Consider the following 20,082-nt stretch of genomic DNA (forward strand, 5'->3'; position numbering starts at 1 on the left):
AATATAGGATTAGTATAAATGGGTGGTTGATGGTCGGCACAGACTTGGTGGGCCGAAGGGCCTGTTTCAGTGCTGCATAACTAAACTAAACAATTAAATTGGCCTCCACCAAACTCTCAGGCAGTGCATTCCAGATCTTAACCACTCGCTGCGTGAAAAGGTTTTCCTTGTGTCACTTTTGCTTCTTTTACCAATTACGTTAAATCTGTGACCTCTCATTCTCGATCCTTTCACAAGTGGGAACAGCTTTTCCATATCTACTCTGTGCAAACCCCTCATCATTTTGAATACCTCTATCAAATCGCTTGGCAGCCTTCTCTTCTGCAAGGATAACAGTCTCAACTTCTCCAATCTATCTTCATAACTGAAGTCTTCACCCCTGAAACCATTCTCATGAATCTTTTCTGCACCCTCTCGAATGCCTTCACATCCTTCCTAACGTGTGGCACACATTCCACTTACTTGTCTAAGTCCTTTCGACACTCTGCTCCTCACAGTCTACAATGTTTCCAAGTTTTGTATCATCCACAAACTTTGAGATTGTACCTTGTACATCAAGGTTCAGGTTGTTAACTTCTATCATAAGAAGCAAGGGCTCCAACACTGACCCCTGGCGGACTCCACTTCAAACCTACAAACCTTCCACCAGCCCGGAAAACATCCATTAACCACTACTGTTTGTTTTCTGTCACTAAGCCAGTTCTGTTTCCATGTTGCGTCTGTCCTATTTATTCCATGAGCTATAACTTTGCTCACAAGTCTGTTGTGTGGCACTGTACTCAGGAACTAGCATAGTGGGGCAGGGACACCCAGGAACTAGCACTGTGGAGATGCGATACACAGGGACCAGAAGTGCAGGGTGTAGATACACAGGGAGTTGCACAGCCGGACAGAGATACCCAGGACCTGAGACTATGGGCCAGGGCTACGCAGGAGGTAGCACTGCTGGGCAGGTCTACACAGTGTCATGGTCACATGGTGTAGGTTGTGAGTGGTTCCCACTGTTCAGCTCCCACCTGACTGCAGCAAGTGATTTTGCTATTCGGGGTTTATTTGTGTTTTATTTGTCAAATAATCAGACAGCGATAAGTTTTCTTGTAGCTACAAAAACTGGAGATGAATTATTTATTGAACAATTTGCCTTATCACAAAATTGTCGTAACTGCACCCACTCACACATTCAGTCTCTCACACGCACCAACAGACAGCGAGAGTGGAAAAGGGGTAAGTTGTTTGAAGTGAGATAGGGTTTTGGGGTTCACGGTAAACCTGTTGAACTTTCCCAGAGGTCAATTACCCTTTATTTGCAGGCCTGATGTGTTTGTAAATTTCTCTATTGGTTGAAAGTTCAGTTTGAAGGCAGGGGAATCACTTCCAATTCTCTGTTGCACATGTTGAAATGTAGAATTCACAGCAGGGTGCCTTACTTTTTGGCTTGCTGGATGTTTCCCCCCAGCTCTCAGCTAGACAAGCTTTGGTGATGCTTTTTTCTGGATCTCTCTGCCTCTCTCCAGAGAGATACCGTTTAATCTAGAAGTCTCTCACATCTTGCTTCTGTTGGGAGACACGGATCTTCCTCCCTGTGGTGACCGACAATGGCACAGGATGTGCCTACCTCAAACCTTCTTTGTTCCAGAATAATCCTTCAACTCAAAGACATTTCTTGATAGGTTCAAGATGAGGGTAATTGACACCTCGAGGCCATGGAATGAATCCTTCTGGCCTTGCTAGATAGTAGGCAGGTTGAATACAAAAGGATGATTTAAGGCAAAAGCGTTGTTAACGGAGCAAGTAAAGAAAGAAATGATGGAAGGCCAGTTCTGGATCAATCATCTGTATCTGCTCTTGTTGGGAATAATCAATAACATCATTCACATCTTCCACTTCTTAGCTGCACCTCCTTCCAAAATCTTACATGTTGCAAGACATTACATCTCATTCTTTAAACCTCCAAAGAATATCGGCCCATTCTACACGATCTCTCATCGTAAGGCAAGTCTCTAATGCGAGGAATCAACCTTGTCAACCTCTCTTACACTCACACTAAGGCAAGGGACAGAGGCCAAAACTGTACACAATACTCCAGTCCTGATTTTACCAAAGCCATGTACAATTGAAACAAGAGGTCCTTAATCTTGTACTCCAACCCTTTGCCATAAACACCAACATTCAATTTATTAGTCTTAGTCCTAAAACAGACTCCGCTGAAGAAAATTCTCAAAGACGCAGTCTCCTCTTCTATATTTTCTCTGTCGCTATTGAAAATGAATCAGCACAAAGCAATTAAAAGACAATTTGACATCTTAACAATACTCTCACATGTTCAGTGAATTGAATCCATGTCTCCCGTGTGACCAGGAAGGGATGCTCACCACTATACGATTGAGAAGATGACACATGGATGGAAATGAAACATTAACAACTCTCCATAGATGCGGCGTGACCTGCTGAGTGTTTTCAGCATCTTCTGTTCAGAGTCCAGGTTTCCGGCATCCGAAGTATTTTGGTTCTGTTACTGTGGATCAGTTTTCTCACAGTTAAAATGATCTGTTTAGAGAAGTCAAAGAAGATGCTTTTATAGAATGAGGCAGCAGTCACTGTCGCCCTGTTTATCAGGAGAATGGGTGCACCTACTGTTATTCACCCTTTACTTTGTATATGCCAGTCTTTGTTCCAGTCTCTTCTTATACTTTCTCCCTTCTCCTCTGAATCTTCTGCATTCAGCCTTATTGTCAATTGAGTTGTCCACCTGACATCTGGAAAAGTCAGCCTTTTGCTGCTTCATCTTACACTCGAGCTCTTTCATCAACCAGGGAGCTCTGGGTTTGCTTGTTCTAACTTTACCCCTCGTGGGAATGTACCTTGACTGTCCTTGAATTATCTCTTCTTGAAAGGCAGCCCATTATTCCATCACAGTTTTGCCTGCCAATCTTTGAATGTAATTTATCAGTGACAGATCCAGACACACCCCGTTGAAGTGGCAATTGTCACTTTAACAAAAGCCGACAGTGGAAAGATTCTGCGGCAGTGGGGGAAAAATTGAATCTCCTGCAGAACGTAAAGCCGCCCACCGCCAGCAGGATTCGAACCTACACAGGGATATCTAATCCATCGCCTTAACCACTCGGCCATGACTACCGCTTGCAATTTGTTCGCTAGGCGATGAGGGGCTGGACGAGTCAGCTCTGCCATTTCTTGCGATCATGGCTGATGCTCCACATCAACTACAATTTCTGACGCAATCCCTAAAGCGCTTGATTCCCTAACAGTCCAAACAATCGATCCGTGTCAGCCTTCAATATATTCATCGACTGAGCATCCACAGCTCTCTGGCAGAGACAATTCCAAAGATTCACAACCCTCTGACTGAACAAATGTCTCCTCATCTCAGACTGAAATGGTGTTCATCTTATCCTGACATTCTGCTCTACTTCTCACTCTCCAGCCACGTCAATCTGCGTAGCAGCACCTTATGTGTCAAGCCCTCTCAAAATCTTACATGTTGCAAGAGACTACCTCTCATTCTTTAAATCTGCAAAGAATATCGGCCGGCCCATTCTACTCGATGTGTCATCGTAAGACGAGTCTCTAATGCCAGGAATCAATCTTGTCAACCTCTCTTACTCTCACACTAAGGCAAGCCCCAAACCTTTCTCAGGTACGGAGGGCAAAACTATACACAGTAGTCCATTCCTGATTTTACCAAAGCCACGTGCAATTGAAACAAAGTGGTCCTTAATCTTGTCCTCCAGCCCTTTGCAATAAACACCAACATTCCATTTATTAGCCTCAGCCCGCTTTCTAATTCTGCGTCGCGGAGCGCTTTTGTTGGGACAGGGACTGTCAATTGAGACTTTTAAAGTGTCATCATTCATTGCACATTTGGCTGCAGCAAAAACGTTGTCGCTGACACATTTATTGAAGCACAAGGCAGGTTTCAGTGGGAAAGCAGCAATTGTGACTTTAGCAAAAGCCCACAGTGGGAAGATTCTGCTATAGCTGATCCTCCTGCAGCTGATCCTCCTGCAGACCCGCAGAGCTTAAAGCCGCCCAACGTGGGGCTCGAACCCACGACCCTGAGATTAAGAGTCTCATGCTCTGCCGACTGAGCTAGCCGGGCACGGGTAACTGCTGCTCCATATCTTATATCGCAGCAAGACAATTCTTGGTTTCTACCTGGTGTCTCAGTCTGGTCCGGATTCCAAGGTGACTGGCAAAAGCCCGACGCTGCCATGCATTCCACTCAATCGTCAATAACATCATTCACATCTTCCACTTTCTTAGCTGCACCTCCTTCCAAACATTGCCACCCAATAATACTTCGGATTTCTTCCGGCATTTACCAACATTGTGCCCTCATCCTGAAATGACATTGTCTTCAGCAACAAGGAAAGTCTCAGCACACTGAGCTTCTTCTCTCGAGAAAGAGAAGGCGAAGAGATGATCTGATCGAATTTGGGAATCTTTGTCCCTGGTTCATCAGGGAATCACTCAGCTTCAGGTTTACAGCTGTTGAATCTGCATCAAACACATCATGAGATATTTATCGATTCCACATTGAGATGTCATTCTAACGATCAGATTTTGGCATCTGCTTTTTATCCGCCCCCCTCTCACTCTCTCTCTCTCTCTCTCTCTCTGTCTCTTTGTCATTAGATTACAGCAGTGACTACGCTTCAAATGTACTTCATTGGCTGCAAAACGCTTTGCGATGTCTTGACATCGTGAAAGGTCTTGTTTAAATGTAAATCTTTCTTCCTTTCTGTCTGTCAATCTCAATGAAGAAAGATATGGAATTGTGAAATATATCTGCTCCTTTCAGTGTCTGCTCCACTTTCTGTCTATCTGTCATTCCCTATTTCTCTCTATGTATCCCTCTCTGTCTATGCGCCTGCCTCTTTTTCTCTCTTTTTCCATCTCCCCGATCGTCCTCCGCTTTGAAGCATACGGGCACCAAGTCAATTGCATGCATTCACCTCCTCGGGGAATTGACGCACGCGGAGACACACAGCGAAACATTGAAAGACACAGTCGCATCCACTGAGAGTGAGGGAAAGCTAAGAGAGACAGACTGACAGAAAGCAAAAGCGTTTGCACATTGGGTTATTTCACTTCCATTTGCCACTGCAAGTTTTATGCGTGCTGGTAGCATATCGGAAACGAAAGAAAAGCGCTCAAGGAGCGTTTGGAATTTGAAGCAACGACTTGCCGCTTGCAGGAACGAGGCTAAAATCCGAAAGAGTGAGTCGCGTAGCCAGCAGGATTCGAACCTGCGCAGGGAGACCCCAATGGATTTCTAGTCCATCGCCTTAACCACTCGGCCATGACTACCGCTTGCGATTTGTTTGTTCGGCGATAAGGGGCTGGACGAGTCTGCTCTGCCATTTCATACGATCATGGCTGATGCTCCACATCAACTACAATTTCCGACGCAATCCCTAAAGTCCAAACAATCCATCCATGTCAGCCTTCAATATATTCATCGACTGAGCATCCACAGTTCTCTGGCAGAGACAATTCCAAAGATTCACAACCCTCTGACTGAACAAATGTCTCCTCATCTCAGACTGAAATGATGTTCCTCTTATCCTGACATTCTGCTCTACTTCTCACTCTCCAGCCACGTCAATCTGCGTAGCAGCACCTTAAGTGTCAAGCCCTCTCAAAATCTTACATGTTGCAAGAGACTACCTCTCATTCTTTAAATCTGCAAAGAATATCGGCCGGCCCATTCTGCTCGATGTGTCATCGTAAGACGAGTCTCTAATGCCAGGAATCAATCTTGTCAACCTCTCTTACTCTCACACTAAGGCAAGCCCCAAACCTTTCTCAGGTACGGAGGGCAAAACTATACACAGTAGTCCATTCCTGATTTTACCAAAGCCACGTGCAATTGAAACAAAGTGGTCCTTAATCTTGTCCTCCAGCCCTTTGCAATAAACACCAACATTCCATTTATTAGCCTCAGCCCGCTTTCTAATTCTGCGTCGCGGAGCGCTTTTGTTGGGACAGGGACTGTCAATTGAGACTTTTAAAGTGTCATCATTCATTGCACATTGGGCTGCAGCAAAAACGTTGTCGCTGACACATTTATTGAAGCACAAGGCAGGTTTCAGTGGGAAAGCAGCAATTGTGACTTTAACAAAAGCCCACAGTGGGAAGATTCTGCTACAACTGATCCTCCTGCAGAACCGCAGAGCTTAAAGCCGCCCAACGTGGGGCTCGAACCCACGACCCTGAGATTAAGAGTCTCATGCTCTGCCGACTGAGCTAGCCAGGCACGGGGAAATGCTGCTCCATATCTTATATCGCAGCAAGACAATTCTTGGTTTCTACCTGGTGTCTCAGTCTGGTCCGGATTCCAAGGTGACTGGCAAAAGCCCGACGCTGCCATGCATTCCACTCAATCGTCAATAACATCATTCACATCTTCCACTTTCTTAGCTGCACCTCCTTCCAAACATTGCCACCCAATAATACTTCGGATTTCTTCCGGCATTTACCAACATTGTGCCCTCATCCTGAAATGACATTGTCTTCAGCAACAAGGAAAGTCTCAGCACACTGAGCTTCTTCTCTCGAGAAAGAGAAGGCGAAGAGATGATCTGATCGAATTTGGGAATCTTTGTCCCTGGTTCATCAGGGAATCACTCAGCTTCAGGTTTACAGCTGTTGAATCTGCATCAAACACATCATGAGATATTTATCGATTCCACATTGAGATGTCATTCTAACGATCAGATTTTGGCATCTGCTTTTTATCCGCCCCCCTCTCACTCTCTCTCTCTCTCTCTCTCTCTGTCTCTTTGTCATTAGATTACAGCAGTGACTACGCTTCAAATGTACTTCATTGGCTGCAAAACGCTTTGCGATGTCTTGACATCGTGAAAGGTCTTGTTTAAATGTAAATCTTTCTTCCTTTCTGTCTGTCAATCTCAATGAAGAAAGATATGGAATTGTGAAATATATCTGCTCCTTTCAGTGTCTGCTCCACTTTCTGTCTATCTGTCATTCCCTATTTCTCTCTATGTATCCCTCTCTGTCTATGCGCCTGCCTCTTTTTCTCTCTTTTTCCATCTCCCCGATCGTCCTCCGCTTTGAAGCATACGGGCACCAAGTCAATTGCATGCATTCACCTCCTCGGGGAATTGACGCACGCGGAGACACACAGCGAAACATTGAAAGACACAGTCGCATCCACTGAGAGTGAGGGAAAGCTAAGAGAGACAGACTGACAGAAAGCAAAAGCGTTTGCACATTGGGTTATTTCACTTCCATTTGCCACTGCAAGTTTTATGCGTGCTGGTAGCATATCGGAAACGAAAGAAAAGCGCTCAAAGAGCGTTTGGAATTTGAAGCAACGACTTGCCGCTTGCAGGAACGAGGCTAAAATCCGAAAGAGTGAGTCGCGTAGCCAGCAGGATTCGAACCTGCGCAGGGAGACCCCAATGGATTTCTAGTCCATCGCCTTAACCACTCGGCCATGACTACCGCTTGCGATTTGTTTGTTCGGCGATAAGGGGCTGGACGAGTCTGCTCTGCCATTTCATACGATCATGGCTGATGCTCCACATCAACTACAATTTCCGACGCAATCCCTAAAGTCCAAACAATCCATCCATGTCAGCCTTCAATATATTCATCGACTGAGCATCCACAGTTCTCTGGCAGAGACAATTCCAAAGATTCACAACCCTCTGACTGAACAAATGTCTCCTCATCTCAGACTGAAATGATGTTCCTCTTATCCTGACATTCTGCTCTACTTCTCACTCTCCAGCCACGTCAATCTGCGTAGCAGCACCTTAAGTGTCAAGCCCTCTCAAAATCTTACATGTTGCAAGAGACTACCTCTCATTCTTTAAATCTGCAAAGAATATCGGCCGGCCCATTCTGCTCGATGTGTCATCGTAAGACGAGTCTCTAATGCCAGGAATCAATCTTGTCAACCTCTCTTACTCTCACACTAAGGCAAGCCCCAAACCTTTCTCAGGTACGGAGGGCAAAACTATACACAGTAGTCCATTCCTGATTTTACCAAAGCCACGTGCAATTGAAACAAAGTGGTCCTTAATCTTGTCCTCCAGCCCTTTGCAATAAACACCAACATTCCATTTATTAGCCTCAGCCCGCTTTCTAATTCTGCGTCGCGGAGCGCTTTTGTTGGGACAGGGACTGTCAATTGAGACTTTTAAAGTGTCATCATTCATTGCACATTTGGCTGCAGCAAAAACGTTGTCGCTGACACATTTATTGAAGCACAAGGCAGGTTTCAGTGGGAAAGCAGCAATTGTGACTTTAGCAAAAGCCCATAGTGGGAAGATTCTGCTACAGCTGATCCTCCTGCAGCTGATCCTCCTGCAGAACCGCAGAGTTTAAAGCCGCCCAACGTGGGGCTCGAACCCACGACCCTGAGATTAAGAGTCTCATGCTCTGCCGACTGAGCTAGCCGGGCACGGGGAAATGCTGCTCCATATCTTATATCGCAGCAAGACAATTCTTGGTTTCTACCTGGTGTCTCAGTCTGCTCCGGATTCCAAGGTGACTGGCAAAAGCCCGACGCTGCCATGCATTCCACTCAATCGTCAATAACATCATTCACATCTTCCACTTTCTTAGCTGCACCTCCTTCCAAACATTGCCACCCAATAATACTTCGGATTTCTTCCGGCATTTACCAACATTGTGCCCTCATCCTGAAATGACATTGTCTTCAGCAACAAGGAAAGTCACAGCACACTGAGCTTCTTCTCTCGAGAAAGAGAAGGCGAAGAGATGATCTGATCGAATTTGGTAATCTTTGTCCCTGGTTCATCAGGGAATCACTCAGCTTCAGGTTTACAGCTGTTGAATCTGCATCAAACACATCATGAGATATTTATCGATTCCACATTGAGATGTCATTCTAACGATCAGATTTTGGCATCTGCTTTTTATCCGCCCTCCTCTCACTCTCTCTCTCTATCTCTCTGTCTCTTTGTCATTAGATTACAGCAGTGACTACGCTTCAAATGTACTTCATTGGCTGCAAAACGCTTTGCGATGTCTTGACATCGTGAAAGGTCTTGTTTAAATGTAAATCTTTCTTCCTTTCTGTCTGTCAATCTCAATGAAGAAAGATATGGAATTGTGAAATATATCTGCTCCTTTCAGTGTCTGCTCCACTTTCTGTCTATCTGTCATTCCCTATTTCTCTCTATGTATCCCTCTCTGTCTATGCGCCTGCCTCTTTTTCTCTCTTTTTCCATCTCCCCGATCGTCCTCCGCTTTGAAGCATACGGGCACCAAGTCACTTGCATGCTTTCACCTCCTCGGGGAATTGACGCACGCGGAGACACACAGCGAAACATTGAAAGACACAGTCACATCCACTGAGAGTGAGGGAAAGCTAAGAGAGACAGACTGACAGAAAGCAAAAGCGTTTGCACATTGGGTTATTTCACTTCCATTTGCCACTGCAAGTTTTATGCGTGCTGGTAGCATATCGGAAACGAAAGAAAAGCGCTCAAGGAGCGTTTGGAGTTTGAAGCAACGACTTGCCGCTTGCAGGAACGAGGCTAAAATCCGAAAGAGTGAGTCGCGTAGCCAGCAGGATTCGAACCTGCGCAGGGAGACCCCAATGGATTTCTAGTCCATCGCCTTAACCACTCGGCCATGACTACCACTTGCGATTTGTTTGTTCGGCGATAAGGGGCTGGACGAGTCTGCTCTGCCATTTCATACGATCATGGCTGATGCTCCACATCAACTACAATTTCCGACGCAATCCCTAAAGTCCAAACAATCCATCCATGTCAGCCTTCAATATATTCATCGACTGAGCATCCACAGCTCTCTGGCAGAGACAATTCCAAAGATTCACAACCCTCTGACTGAACAAATGTCTCCTCATCTCAGACTGAAATGATGTTCCTCTTTTCCTGACATTCTGCTCTACTTCTCACTCTCCAGCCACGTCAATCTGCGTAGCAGCACCTTAAGTGTCAAGCCCTCTCAAAATCTTACATGTTGCAAGAGACTACCTCTCATTCTTTAAATCTGCAAAGAATATCGGCCGGCCCATTCTACTCGATGTGTCATCGTAAGACGAGTCTCTAATGCCAGGAATCAATCTTGTCAACCTCTCTTACTCTCACACTAAGGCAAGCCCCAAACCTTTCTCAGGTACGGAGGGCAAAACTATACACAGTAGTCCATTCCTGATTTTACCAAAGCCACGTGCAATTGAAACAAAGTGGTCCTTAATCTTGTCCTCCAGCCCTTTGCAATAAACACCAACATTCCATTTATTAGCCTCAGCCCGCTTTCTAATTCTGCGTCGCGGAGCGCTTTTGTTGGGACAGGGACTGTCAATTGAGACTTTTAAAGTGTCATCATTCATTGCACATTGGGCTGCAGCAAAAACGTTGTCGCTGACACATTTATTGAAGCACAAGGCAGGTTTCAGTGGGAAAGCAGCAATTGTGACTTTAACAAAAGCCCACAGTGGGAAGATTCTGCTACAACTGATCCTCCTGCAGAACCGCAGAGCTTAAAGCCGCCCAACGTGGGGCTCGAACCCACGACCCTGAAATTAAGAGTCTCATGCTCTGCCGACTGAGCTAGCCGGGCACGGGGAAATGCTGCTCCATATCTTATATCGCAGCAAGACAATTCTTGGTTTCTACCTGGTGTCTCAGTCTGCTCCGGATTCCAAGGTGACTGGCAAAAGCCCGACGCTGCCATGCATTCCACTCAATCGTCAATAACATCATTCACATCTTCCACTTTCTTAGCTGCACCTCCTTCCAAACATTGCCACCCAATAATACTTCGGATTTCTTCCGGCATTTACCAACATTGTGCCCTCATCCTGAAATGACATTGTCTTCAGCAACAAGGAAAGTCTCAGCACACTGAGCTTCTTCTCTCGAGAAAGAGAAGGCGAAGAGATGATCTGATCGAATTTGGGAATCTTTGTCCCTGGTTCATCAGGGAATCACTCAGCTTCAGGTTTACAGCTGTTGAATCTGCATCAAACACATCATGAGATATTTATCGATTCCACATTGAGATGTCATTCTAACGATCAGATTTTGGCATCTGCTTTTTATCCGCCCCCCTCTCACTCTCTCTCTCTCTCTCTCTCTCTGTCTCTTTGTCATTAGATTACAGCAGTGACTACGCTTCAAATGTACTTCATTGGCTGCAAAACGCTTTGCGATGTCTTGACATCGTGAAAGGTCTTGTTTAAATGTAAATCTTTCTTCCTTTCTGTCTGTCAATCTCAATGAAGAAAGATATGGAATTGTGAAATATATCTGCTCCTTTCAGTGTCTGCTCCACTTTCTGTCTATCTGTCATTCCTTATTTCTCTCTATGTATCCCTCTCTGTCTATGCGCCTGCCTCTTTTTCTCTCTTTTTCCATCTCCCCGATCGTCCTCCGCTTTGAAGCATACGGGCACCAAGTCAATTGCATGCATTCACCTCCTCGGGGAATTGACGCACGCGGAGACACACAGCGAAACATTGAAAGACACAGTCGCATCCACTGAGAGTGAGGGAAAGCTAAGAGAGACAGACTGACAGAAAGCAAAAGCGTTTGCACATTGGGTTATTTCACTTCCATTTGCCACTGCAAGTTTTATGCGTGCTGGTAGCATATCGGAAACGAAAGAAAAGCGCTCAAAGAGCGTTTGGAATTTGAAGCAACGACTTGCCGCTTGCAGGAACGAGGCTAAAATCCGAAAGAGTGAGTCGCGTAGCCAGCAGGATTCGAACCTGCGCAGGGAGACCCCAATGGATTTCTAGTCCATCGCCTTAACCACTCGGCCATGACTACCGCTTGCGATTTGTTTGTTCGGCGATAAGGGGCTGGACGAGTCTGCTCTGCCATTTCATACGATCATGGCTGATGCTCCACATCAACTACAATTTCCGACGCAATCCCTAAAGTCCAAACAATCCATCCATGTCAGCCTTCAATATATTCATCGACTGAGCATCCACAGTTCTCTGGCAGAGACAATTCCAAAGATTCACAACCCTCTGACTGAACAAATGTCTCCTCATCTCAGACTGAAATGATGTTCCTCTTATCCTGACATTCTGCTCTACTTCTCACTCTCCAGCCACGTCAATCTGCGTAGCAGCACCTTAAGTGTCAAGCCCTCTCAAAATCTTACATGTTGCAAGAGACTACCTCTCATTCTTTAAATCTGCAAAGAATATCGGCCGGCCCATTCTGCTCGATGTGTCATCGTAAGACGAGTCTCTAATGCCAGGAATCAATCTTGTCAACCTCTCTTACTCTCACACTAAGGCAAGCCCCAAACCTTTCTCAGGTACGGAGGGCAAAACTATACACAGTAGTCCATTCCTGATTTTACCAAAGCCACGTGCAATTGAAACAAAGTGGTCCTTAATCTTGTCCTCCAGCCCTTTGCAATAAACACCAACATTCCATTTATTAGCCTCAGCCCGCTTTCTAATTCTGCGTCGCGGAGCGCTTTTGTTGGGACAGGGACTGTCAATTGAGACTTTTAAAGTGTCATCATTCATTGCACATTTGGCTGCAGCAAAAACGTTGTCGCTGACACATTTATTGAAGCACAAGGCAGGTTTCAGTGGGAAAGCAGCAATTGTGACTTTAGCAAAAGCCCATAGTGGGAAGATTCTGCTACAGCTGATCCTCCTGCAGCTGATCCTCCTGCAGAACCGCAGAGTTTAAAGCCGCCCAACGTGGGGCTCGAACCCACGACCCTGAGATTAAGAGTCTCATGCTCTGCCGACTGAGCTAGCCGGGCACGGGGAAATGCTGCTCCATATCTTATATCGCAGCAAGACAATTCTTGGTTTCTACCTGGTGTCTCAGTCTGCTCCGGATTCCAAGGTGACTGGCAAAAGCCCGACGCTGCCATGCATTCCACTCAATCGTCAATAACATCATTCACATCTTCCACTTTCTTAGCTGCACCTCCTTCCAAACATTGCCACCCAATAATACTTCGGATTTCTTCCGGCATTTACCAACATTGTGCCCTCATCCTGAAATGACATTGTCTTCAGCAACAAGGAAAGTCTCAGCACACTGAGCTTCTTCTCTCGAGAAAGAGAAGGCGAAGAGATGATCTGATCGAATTTGGGAATCTTTGTCCCTGGTTCATCAGGGAATCACTCAGCTTCAGGTTTACAGCTGTTGAATCTGCATCAAACACATCATGAGATATTTATCGATTCCACATTGAGATGTCATTCTAACGATCAGATTTTGGCATCTGCTTTTTATCCGCCCCCCTCTCACTCTCTCTCTCTCTCTCTCTCTCTCTGTCTCTTTGTCATTAGATTACAGCAGTGACTACGCTTCAAATGTACTTCATTGGCTGCAAAACGCTTTGCGATGTCTTGACATCGTGAAAGGTCTTGTTTAAATGTAAATCTTTCTTCCTTTCTGTCTGTCAATCTCAATGAAGAAAGATATGGAATTGTGAAATATATCTGCTCCTTTCAGTGTCTGCTCCACTTTCTGTCTATCTGTCATTCCCTATTTCTCTCTATGTATCCCTCTCTGTCTATGCGCCTGCCTCTTTTTCTCTCTTTTTCCATCTCCCCGATCGTCCTCCGCTTTGAAGCATACGGGCACCAAGTCACTTGCATGCATTCACCTCCTCGGGGAATTGACGCACGCGGAGACACACAGCGAAACATTGAAAGACACAGTCGCATCCACTGAGAGTGAGGGAAAGCTAAGAGAGACAGACTGACAGAAAGCAAAAGCGTTTGCACATTGGGTTATTTCACTTCCATTTGCCACTGCAAGTTTTATGCGTGCTGGTAGCATATCGGAAACGAAAGAAAAGCGCTCAAGGAGCGTTTGGAGTTTGAAGCAACGACTTGCCGCTTGCAAGAACGAGGCTAAAATCCGAAAGAGTGAGTCGCGTAGCCAGCAGGATTCGAACCTGCGCAGGGAGACCCCAATGGATTTCTAGTCCATCGCCTTAACCACTCGGCCATGACTACCGCTTGCGATTTGTTTGTTCGGCGATAAGGGGCTGGACGAGTCTGCTCTGCCATTTCATACGATCATGGCTGATGCTCCACATCAACTACAATTTCCGACGCAATCCCTAAAGTCCAAACAATCCATCCATGTCAGCCTTCAATATATTCATCGACTGAGCATCCACAGTTCTCTGGCAGAGACAATTCCAAAGATTCACAACCCTCTGACTGAACAAATGTCTCCTCATCTCAGACTGAAATGATGTTCCTCTTATCCTGACATTCTGCTCTACTTCTCACTCTCCAGCCACGTCAATCTGCGTAGCAGCACCTTAAGTGTCAAGCCCTCTCAAAATCTTACATGTTGCAAGAGACTACCTCTCATTCTTTAAATCTGCAAAGAATATCGGCCGGCCCATTCTACTCGATGTGTCATCGTAAGACGAGTCTCTAATGCCAGGAATCAATCTTGTCAACCTCTCTTACTCTCACACTAAGGCAAGCCCCAAACCTTTCTCAGGTACGGAGGGCAAAACTATACACAGTAGTCCATTCCTGATTTTACCAAAGCCACGTGCAATTGAAACAAAGTGGTCCTTAATCTTGTCCTCCAGCCCTTTGCAATAAACACCAACATTCCATTTATTAGCCTCAGCCCGCTTTCTAATTCTGCGTCGCGGAGCGCTTTTGTTGGGACAGGGACTGTCAATTGAGACTTTTAAAGTGTCATCATTCATTGCACATTTGGCTGCAGCAAAAACGTTGTCGCTGACACATTTATTGAAGCACAAGGCAGGTTTCAGTGGGAAAGCAGCAATTGTGACTTTAACAAAAGCCCACAGTGGGAAGATTCTGCTACAACTGATCCTCCTGCAGAACCGCAGAGCTTAAAGCCGCCCAACGTGGGGCTCGAACCCACGACCCTGAGATTAAGAGTCTCATGCTCTGCCGACTGAGCTAGCCGGGCACGGGGAAATGCTGCTCCATATCTTATATCGCAGCAAGACAATTCTTGGTTTCTACCTGGTGTCTCAGTCTGGTCCGGATTCCAAGGTGACTGGCAAAAGCCCGACGCTGCCATGCATTCCACTCAATCGTCAATAACATCATTCACATCTTCCACTTTCTTAGCTGCACCTCCTTCCAAACATTGCCACCCAATAATACTTCGGATTTCTTCCGGCATTTACCAACATTGTGCCCTCATCCTGAAATGACATTGTCTTCAGCAACAAGGAAAGTCACAGCACACTGAGCTTCTTCTCTCGAGAAAGAGAAGGCGAAGAGATGATCTGATCGAATTTGGTAATCTTTGTCCCTGGTTCATCAGGGAATCACTCAGCTTCAGGTTTACAGCTGTTGAATCTGCATCAAACACATCATGAGATATTTATCGATTCCACATTGAGATGTCATTCTAACGATCAGATTTTGGCATCTGCTTTTTATCCGCCCTCCTCTCACTCTCTCTCTCTATCTCTCTGTCTCTTTGTCATTAGATTACAGCAGTGACTACGCTTCAAATGTACTTCATTGGCTGCAAAACGCTTTGCGATGTCTTGACATCGTGAAAGGTCTTGTTTAAATGTAAATCTTTCTTCCTTTCTGTCTGTCAATCTCAATGAAGAAAGATATGGAATTGTGAAATATATCTGCTCCTTTCAGTGTCTGCTCCACTTTCTGTCTATCTGTCATTCCCTATTTCTCTCTATGTATCCCTCTCTGTCTATGCGCCTGCCTCTTTTTCTCTCTTTTTCCATCTCCCCGATCGTCCTCCGCTTTGAAGCATACGGGCACCAAGTCACTTGCATGCTTTCACCTCCTCGGGGAATTGTCGCACGCGGAGACACACAGCGAAACATTGAAAGACACAGTCACATCCACTGAGAGTGAGGGAAAGCTAAGAGAGACAGACTGACAGAAAGCAAAAGCGTTTGCACATTGGGTTATTTCACTTCCATTTGCCACTGCAAGTTTTATGCGTGCTGGTAGCATATCGGAAACGAAAGAAAAGCGCTCAAGGAGCGTTTGGAGTTTGAAGCAACGACTTGCCGCTTGCAGGAACGAGGCTAAAATCCGAAAGAGTGAGTCGCGTAGCCAGCAGGATTCGAACCTGCGCAGGGAGACCCCAATGGATTTCTAGTCCATCGCCTTAACCACTCGGCCATGACTACCGCTTGCGATTTGTTTGTTCGGCGATAAGGGGCTGGACGAGTCTGCTCTGCCATTTCATACGATCATGGCTGATGCTCCACATCAACTACAATTTCCGACGCAATCCCTAAAGTCCAAACAATCCATCCATGTCAGCCTTCAATATATTCATCGACTGAGCATCCACAGCTCTCTGGCAGAGACAATTCCAAAGATTCACAACCCTCTGACTGAACAAATGTCTCCTCATCTCAGACTGAAATGATGTTCCTCTTTTCCTGACATTCTGCTCTACTTCTCACTCTCCAGCCACGTCAATCTGCGTAGCAGCACCTTAAGTGTCAAGCCCTCTCAAAATCTTACATGTTGCAAGAGACTACCTCTCATTCTTTAAATCTGCAAAGAATATCGGCCGGCCCATTCTACTCGATGTGTCATCGTAAGACGAGTCTCTAATGCCAGGAATCAATCTTGTCAACCTCTCTTACTCTCACACTAAGGCAAGCCCCAAACCTTTCTCAGGTACGGAGGGCAAAACTATACACAGTAGTCCATTCCTGATTTTACCAAAGCCACGTGCAATTGAAACAAAGTGGTCCTTAATCTTGTACTCCAGCCCTTTGCAATAAACACCAACATTCCATTTATTAGCCTCAGCCCGCTTTCTAATTCTGCGTCGCGGAGCGCTTTTGTTGGGACAGGGACTGTCAATTGAGACTTTTAAAGTGTCATCATTCATTGCACATTGGGCTGCAGCAAAAACGTTGTCGCTGACACATTTATTGAAGCACAAGGCAGGTTTCAGTGGGAAAGCAGCAATTGTGACTTTAACAAAAGCCCACAGTGGGAAGATTCTGCTACAACTGATCCTCCTGCAGAACCGCAGAGCTTAAAGCCGCCCAACGTGGGGCTCGAACCCACGACCCTGAGATTAAGAGTCTCATGCTCTGCCGACTGAGCTAGCCGGGCACGGTGAAATGCTGCTCCATATCTTATATCGCAGCAAGACAATTCTTGGTTTCTACCTGGTGTCTCAGTCTGCTCCGGATTCCAAGGTGACTGGCAAAAGCCCGACGCTGCCATGCATTCCACTCAATCGTCAATAACATCATTCACATCTTCCACTTTCTTAGCTGCACCTCCTTCCAAACATTGCCACCCAATAATACTTCGGATTTCTTCCGGCATTTACCAACATTGTGCCCTCATCCTGAAATGACATTGTCTTCAGCAACAAGGAAAGACTCAGCACACTGAGCTTCTTCTCTCGAGAAAGAGAAGGCGAAGAGATGATCTGATCGAATTTGGGAATCTTTGTCCCTGGTTCATCAGGGAATCACTCAGCTTCAGGTTTACAGCTGTTGAATCTGCATCAAACACATCATGAGATATTTATCGATTCCACATTGAGATGTCATTCTAACGATCAGATTTTGGCATCTGCTTTTTATCCGCCCCCCTCTCACTCTCTCTCTCTCTCTCTGTCTCTTTGTCATTAGATTACAGCAGTGACTACGCTTCAAATGTACTTCATTGGCTGCAAAACGCTTTGCGATGTCTTGACATCGTGAAAGGTCTTGTTTAAATGTAAATCTTTCTTCCTTTCTGTCTGTCAATCTCAATGAAGAAAGATATGGAATTGTGAAATATATCTGCTCCTTTCAGTGTCTGCTCCACTTTCTGTCTATCTGTCATTCCCTATTTCTCTCTATGTATCCCTCTCTGTCTATGCGCCTGCCTCTTTTTCTCTCTTTTTCCATCTCCCCGGTCGTCCTCCGCTTTGAAGCATACGGGCACCAAGTCACTTGCATGCTTTCACCTCCTCGGGGAATTGTCGCACGCGGAGACACACAGCGAAACATTGAAAGACACAGTCACATCCACTGAGAGTGAGGGAAAGCTAAGAGAGACAGACTGACAGAAAGCAAAAGCGTTTGCACATTGGGTTATTTCACTTCCATTTGCCACTGCAAGTTTTATGCGTGCTGGTAGCATATCGGAAACGAAAGAAAAGCGCTCAAGGAGCGTTTGGAGTTTGAAGCAACGACTTGCCGCTTGCAGGAACGAGGCTAAAATCCGAAAGAGTGAGTCGCGTAGCCAGCAGGATTCGAACCTGCGCAGGGAGACCCCAATGGATTTCTAGTCCATCGCCTTAACCACTCGGCCATGACTACCGCTTGCGATTTGTTTGTTCGGCGATAAGGGGCTGGACGAGTCTGCTCTGCCATTTCATACGATCATGGCTGATGCTCCACATCAACTACAATTTCCGACGCAATCCCTAAAGTCCAAACAATCCATCCATGTCAGCCTTCAATATATTCATCGACTGAGCATCCACAGCTCTCTGGCAGAGACAATTCCAAAGATTCACAACCCTCTGACTGAACAAATGTCTCCTCATCTCAGACTGAAATGATGTTCCTCTTTTCCTGACATTCTGCTCTACTTCTCACTCTCCAGCCACGTCAATCTGCGTAGCAGCACCTTAAGTGTCAAGCCCTCTCTAAATCTTACATGTTGCAAGAGACTACCTCTCATTCTTTAAATCTGCAAAGAATATCGGCCGGCCCATTCTACTCGATGTGTCATCGTAAGACGAGTCTCTAATGCCAGGAATCAATCTTGTCAACCTCTCTTACTCTCACACTAAGGCAAGCCCCAAACCTTTCTCAGGTACGGAGGGCAAAACTATACACAGTAGTCCATTCCTGATTTTACCAAAGCCACGTGCAATTGAAACAAAGTGGTCCTTAATCTTGTCCTCCAGCCCTTTGCAATAAACACCAACATTCCATTTATTAGCCTCAGCCCGCTTTCTAATTCTGCGTCGCGGAGCGCTTTTGTTGGGACAGGGACTGTCAATTGAGACTTTTAAAGTGTCATCATTCATTGCACATTGGGCTGCAGCAAAAACGTTGTCGCTGACACATTTATTGAAGCACAAGGCAGGTTTCAGTGGGAAAGCAGCAATTGTGACTTTAACAAAAGCCCACAGTGGGAAGATTCTGCTACAACTGATCCTCCTGCAGAACCGCAGAGCTTAAAGCCGCCCAACGTGGGGCTCGAACCCACGACCCTGAGATTAAGAGTCTCATGCTCTGCCGACTGAGCTAGCCGGGCACGGTGAAATGCTGCTCCATATCTTATATCGCAGCAAGACAATTCTTGGTTTCTACCTGGTGTCTCAGTCTGGTCCGGATTCCAAGGTGACTGGCAAAAGCCCGACGCTGCCATGCATTCCACTCAATCGTCAATAACATCATTCACATCTTCCACTTTCTTAGCTGCACCTCCTTCCAAACATTGCCACCCAATAATACTTCGGATTTCTTCCGGCATTTACCAACATTGTGCCCTCATCCTGAAATGACATTGTCTTCAGCAACAAGGAAAGACTCAGCACACTGAGCTTCTTCTCTCGAGAAAGAGAAGGCGAAGAGATGATCTGATCGAATTTGGGAATCTTTGTCCCTGGTTCATCAGGGAATCACTCAGCTTCAGGTTTACAGCTGTTGAATCTGCATCAAACACATCATGAGATATTTATCGATTCCACATTGAGATGTCATTCTAACGATCAGATTTTGGCATCTGCTTTTTATCCGCCCCCCTCTCACTCTCTCTCTCTCTCTCTGTCTCTTTGTCATTAGATTACAGCAGTGACTACGCTTCAAATGTACTTCATTGGCTGCAAAACGCTTTGCGATGTCTTGACATCGTGAAAGGTCTTGTTTAAATGTAAATCTTTCTTCCTTTCTGTCTGTCAATCTCAATGAAGAAAGATATGGAATTGTGAAATATATCTGCTCCTTTCAGTGTCTGCTCCACTTTCTGTCTATCTGTCATTCCCTATTTCTCTCTATGTATCCCTCTCTGTCTATGCGCCTGCCTCTTTTTCTCTCTTTTTCCATCTCCCCGGTCGTCCTCCGCTTTGAAGCATACGG

At 45.7% G+C, this 20,082-nt stretch overlaps 15 non-coding genes across 15 annotated transcripts; all 15 read right to left on the reverse strand.

The window, feature by feature from the left end:
• Nucleotides 1–4,047: 4,047 nt before the first annotated feature.
• Nucleotides 4,048–4,120, reverse strand: trnak-cuu (transfer RNA lysine (anticodon CUU)). The gene has a single exon. It is a non-coding gene; the product is annotated as a tRNA-Lys (tRNA).
• A 1,129-nt stretch (nt 4,121–5,249) lies between these two features.
• On the reverse strand, nt 5,250–5,331 carry trnas-aga (transfer RNA serine (anticodon AGA)). The gene has a single exon. It is a non-coding gene; the product is annotated as a tRNA-Ser (tRNA).
• An 876-nt stretch (nt 5,332–6,207) lies between these two features.
• trnak-cuu (transfer RNA lysine (anticodon CUU)) lies at nt 6,208–6,280 on the reverse strand. Its single transcript has one exon. It is a non-coding gene; the product is annotated as a tRNA-Lys (tRNA).
• A 1,129-nt stretch (nt 6,281–7,409) lies between these two features.
• Nucleotides 7,410–7,491, reverse strand: trnas-aga (transfer RNA serine (anticodon AGA)). The gene has a single exon. It is a non-coding gene; the product is annotated as a tRNA-Ser (tRNA).
• An 891-nt stretch (nt 7,492–8,382) lies between these two features.
• On the reverse strand, nt 8,383–8,455 carry trnak-cuu (transfer RNA lysine (anticodon CUU)). The gene has a single exon. It is a non-coding gene; the product is annotated as a tRNA-Lys (tRNA).
• A 1,125-nt stretch (nt 8,456–9,580) lies between these two features.
• Nucleotides 9,581–9,662, reverse strand: trnas-aga (transfer RNA serine (anticodon AGA)). The gene has a single exon. It is a non-coding gene; the product is annotated as a tRNA-Ser (tRNA).
• An 876-nt stretch (nt 9,663–10,538) lies between these two features.
• trnak-cuu (transfer RNA lysine (anticodon CUU)) lies at nt 10,539–10,611 on the reverse strand. The gene has a single exon. It is a non-coding gene; the product is annotated as a tRNA-Lys (tRNA).
• A 1,129-nt stretch (nt 10,612–11,740) lies between these two features.
• trnas-aga (transfer RNA serine (anticodon AGA)) lies at nt 11,741–11,822 on the reverse strand. The gene has a single exon. It is a non-coding gene; the product is annotated as a tRNA-Ser (tRNA).
• An 891-nt stretch (nt 11,823–12,713) lies between these two features.
• On the reverse strand, nt 12,714–12,786 carry trnak-cuu (transfer RNA lysine (anticodon CUU)). The gene has a single exon. It is a non-coding gene; the product is annotated as a tRNA-Lys (tRNA).
• A 1,131-nt stretch (nt 12,787–13,917) lies between these two features.
• On the reverse strand, nt 13,918–13,999 carry trnas-aga (transfer RNA serine (anticodon AGA)). The gene has a single exon. It is a non-coding gene; the product is annotated as a tRNA-Ser (tRNA).
• An 876-nt stretch (nt 14,000–14,875) lies between these two features.
• trnak-cuu (transfer RNA lysine (anticodon CUU)) lies at nt 14,876–14,948 on the reverse strand. Its single transcript has one exon. It is a non-coding gene; the product is annotated as a tRNA-Lys (tRNA).
• A 1,125-nt stretch (nt 14,949–16,073) lies between these two features.
• On the reverse strand, nt 16,074–16,155 carry trnas-aga (transfer RNA serine (anticodon AGA)). Its single transcript has one exon. It is a non-coding gene; the product is annotated as a tRNA-Ser (tRNA).
• Nucleotides 16,156–17,031: 876 nt separating this feature from the next.
• trnak-cuu (transfer RNA lysine (anticodon CUU)) lies at nt 17,032–17,104 on the reverse strand. The gene has a single exon. It is a non-coding gene; the product is annotated as a tRNA-Lys (tRNA).
• Nucleotides 17,105–18,227: 1,123 nt separating this feature from the next.
• trnas-aga (transfer RNA serine (anticodon AGA)) lies at nt 18,228–18,309 on the reverse strand. Its single transcript has one exon. It is a non-coding gene; the product is annotated as a tRNA-Ser (tRNA).
• An 876-nt stretch (nt 18,310–19,185) lies between these two features.
• trnak-cuu (transfer RNA lysine (anticodon CUU)) lies at nt 19,186–19,258 on the reverse strand. The gene has a single exon. It is a non-coding gene; the product is annotated as a tRNA-Lys (tRNA).
• Nucleotides 19,259–20,082: the final 824 nt, after the last annotated feature.

The sequence above is a fragment of the Heterodontus francisci genome, chromosome 34 (genome assembly GCF_036365525.1).
Source record: "Heterodontus francisci isolate sHetFra1 chromosome 34, sHetFra1.hap1, whole genome shotgun sequence".
NCBI classification, from domain to species: Eukaryota; Metazoa; Chordata; class Chondrichthyes; order Heterodontiformes; family Heterodontidae; genus Heterodontus; species Heterodontus francisci.